This window comes from Nannochloropsis gaditana, assembly GCF_000240725.1.
Source record: "Nannochloropsis gaditana CCMP526 unplaced genomic scaffold scaffold563, whole genome shotgun sequence".
Taxonomy (NCBI): Eukaryota; class Eustigmatophyceae; order Eustigmatales; family Monodopsidaceae; genus Microchloropsis; species Microchloropsis gaditana.
In genome coordinates this window covers 6114-9992 of record NW_005803390.1, presented here as the reverse complement: position 1 = coordinate 9992, position 3879 = coordinate 6114, and positions in this window count along the sequence as shown.

The window sequence follows — 3879 nt, the reverse complement described above, 5'->3', positions numbered from 1 at the left end:
ACATCACCTTCTGCCTCGTCCTTACCCCCAGAACTTTTCCCAGCCATTTCCGTCCCCGCTGTCCCCGCATTTGCACCACCATAGTCCTGTGTTTCTTCTTCCGCTTCGCGAGCCGCAGCTTCCTCCGCTACTGCCTGGCGCCTTGCTGCCTGTCTGGCCTCTTCCGCCGCCACCTGGGCCTCCAAACTCGCCAACTCCGCCTCTTTCTTCTTCCTCGCCTCCTCCGCCCTTGCCGCAAGCTTTGCTGCCCACTTATCCACCTTCTTCTTCGGCCTCACGGGTGCATCCACCTCGACGCTCCCTCCTCCCTGCCCGGGGATAGGCTTGCTCTCCTCCTCCAGAGCCGCCGGTGACGAAGACCCTCCCGTGGGACCTTGAGGCAGAGGTAGTGACGTGACGCTTGACGATGCTGGCTCTGGGACTCGTATAGACGGTGGTGCTAACATACGCACCGCCTCCAAGCCTGCTGAAATGGAGGAAAGGTCATCGCCATCTCCCTGGTCGTCCTCCCCTTCCTCCGCACCGCTCCCACTCTGTCGCTCCTTTTTCTTCTCTTTCTTCTCCCTCTTCTCCCTCTTCTCCTTCTTTTCCTTCTTTTCCTTCTTTTTCTTCTTCTTCTTGCTCTCCTCATCGTCTCCATTGCTCGAATCCTCCATAGGCTCTTCCCTCTCTTTCTTCTTCTTCTTCTTCTTCTTCTCCTTCACTGCTACTTCCTCCTCCTCCATCGCAAATGTAGGCTCCTCTTCCAGAGGTGGAGTGACGGCTTTTTTGATCTCAGGAGGGGATGGTGGGAGTCGGGACAAAACCTCCTCGCCATTTTCGGCTGTGGGCTTACGTTGGAGTGCTTTCTCTCTCCCCCCTTTCTTCTTGCGCCGCCCGCCCTCGTCCGAGTCCTCATCGGCCAGCAAGACAGGACCCCGATCCGAGAAAGGTACAGGCGGAGGCGCAGCTCCATCATCTGCCCCTTCACTGTCACTGCCCTCACTGCTACTGCTATCGCCAAGAGCTCCGAAGCCTGCCGAAGGCTTGACTGGATGCATACCGCCGCCACCTCCATCCTCGTCATCCTCGCTGGTATCATCCAAGGCCCCGAAACCGCTGCGCACGGAGGCAATGGCTTTGTTTTTTCCCTTAAGGTTATTTGCTTTTGAGAGACTTGCGATGTGTTTCAGCTCCTCTTCCTCTTCAGAATCATCGATAAGCGCGTCTTCCATCTTTAGAATGTCTCCCAAGTCACGGTCGTCATCATCCGATCTTGGCGTCCCCTTTTTGCCCAGGCTATTTCCACCTTTCTTCTTACGTGCCTCACGCTTGGTCTTCAGTGCTTCGCGTTTTGAAGCCCCGGCATCTCCCCCTACTCCCCCTTTTTGTTCAGATTGGGTAGGGCCTCCGGACGCGGAGCTTTGCAAATGATCGTCTTCATCACTGCTCACATCTCCACGGCGCTTTCCCTTCTTTCCCTTGCCTTTGGGCGGCATAGCACTACACCAAGACGAGTTCTACTGTGGCGTTATTGCCTGGGAAATGCACCAGTGGAGATATAAGATGAAAACAAATCCCAGCCTAATGATGCGAGGCCACTTCCGCAACAGAGAGCCGCGATAAGAACAGAATCCGGGACAACAGTGGCTCCACAAGGTCCAACAGCTCTCGGACATCCTCACGTCATCAAAACAATAATGCCTACATATCATTACACAACTAAACAGCACCGCCCCTCAGCCAGGCCCAAAACCAGCGGTGAAGGGCGAGGTCCCAGGCGCCTTGGCCGGAGCTCGCCAAGGGCGGAGGACTGCCCTTCGTCTCTTCTCCCTTCCGAGAAATTCAAAATTTCAAATCCAACGGACGAACCCGCCTGCCTCCTATCCGCCCGCGGGCTGCCCCTTGTGCCTCCCTTTCTCTCAGGATGGGTCGTGTCGTGTCCAAGACATGGTGCTCTCGATGACCCCCGTCCCTGCTGTTCATACCACATCTTTGTTTTGTGGAGTGTGTGTGTCAAAAGGAGGCACAGAGAAGCCGACAGGCCCAATCCTAGCGGAGTCTCTCTCGCAGGCGAAACAGTGTCGTATCCTACAACCTGACACGCTACAGAGGCCTGCAAATCCAACGGCAGCCCTAGTTTCCTGTTTTCACTTGTTTCATCGAGTTTCCGCGCTGGCCTTTCGTTGCTTACCAATCCGTGTCCCAAACTTTCCAGTGGTGCTTAAAGTAGCCTTGAAAAACATGCATATCGCGTCCCTTCCTTCCGGCCTGCATCCGCACAATTGTGTGCACATTATGCACCTCCCTTTTAAAATTTTCATTCCCGCACAGTCTACGACAGGTGCGTACATTCTACGCTTCGGCAACCCTCGTCGTAGAATAAATACAAGAGGCACCTCGTCCCCGTCGTGTCACGTGAGGCCGCCAATCTCAGCACCTCACCCCACCCGGGCAGATGGTACGGGAGAAAGGTGCAATGGAAATTAGGGCCATGGAGGAAGGAGAAGTGCGGATCAAGGTACGTGCGTGTACATTCTACGCAGAGCCAAGAAGGGAAAAGTTGGGCTTCTGTCGTCGCAGTAGGCGGCATTCCCGAGTGTCTCGTACCTCAGTTACGGGCGCCACATCTTTTTCCTTCCCTTCTCTTGCTATCCACATTACAGTCTCCCATGGCCTTGGTAACATCCCCTGACGGCAAGAAACCCGGCCCCGTCCGCGGGGCCCATCTCGGATGGACCCTGAATCTGTACGCGACCGAGACTCGTAGGGGCGCCAAAGGGAACAATGTGACGGTCAAAAAGACCATTTTGGAGGGCGTTACAGGTTCTGTACGCTCTGGTAACATGATGGCGTTGATGGGCGCGTCAGGTGCGTTGTTGACCATCAGACAATTAAAGGCTGAGAGGCAGGGAAAAGGAGGTAGTGTTGGCGCACGATCACACGATCAACGAATCCGTTCTGCGGTCAGCTCACTCCTCCGCGTCTCGAGTTCTTGATAACTTCTTGATGACGCAATGGCATAGCATCGAAAGCTTTAGATGCGGCGTGATGACGACTTTGAGCATTTCATCCTCAGTGTTACACTCTGCACCTCCTTTTTTCCTGCTCCCTCCTCTCTTCAGGCGCGGGGAAATCCTCCCTCCTCGACTGCATCTCGCTCCGCAACCAGAAATTTGAAGGGAACGTTTTCGTGGACGGGAAGCCGGCGGACAATGCCTTTTTCGGTCTTACAGCCTACGTCTACCAGGATGATTTGTTCTTCCCCACCCTGACCGTGCGGGAGCATCTCCGTTTCCACGCCATGGTCCGGATGCCCAAGACCGTCCAACCCCATATCAAGGCTGAAAGGGTGGAGAGCATCCTCTTGGACGTAGGCTTGCAGGGCTGCTCGGACGCCTTGATCGGCGGTGCCTCCTCTCTCATCCGGGGCATTTCGGGGGGCGAACGGAAACGTGTGGCCGTGGCGACGGAGCTATTGTCGAACCCGGCGATTCTCTTCCTCGATGAGCCCACCTCGGGCCTGGATTCGTTCATGGCGGAAGCGGTGCGTGTCGATTAGGAAGGGGGGGCGAGGTTTCGATGGACGGGGTGGTTCTGCATTCTCGTCGTTTCCTTTCTCTTTCCCCCGCTGGGTCACGCACGGGGTGTCGGTGCCGCGCCAGCCCCCTACCCACTCGAGCCCTCCAATGCCCGCCCTTCGCCCTCCCCCTCCTAGGTCTGCACGCTCCTCCGCAAGCTGGCTAATACGGGGAAAATCGTCGTCTGCGTCATCCACCAGCCGTCCTCGGACACCTTCAAGCTCTTCACCCATCTGTGCCTCCTCGCCAAGGGCCGCATGGCCTACCTGGGCGAGCTGCCCAAGGCCGTCGACTACTTCGCCGCACTCGGGCACGCCTG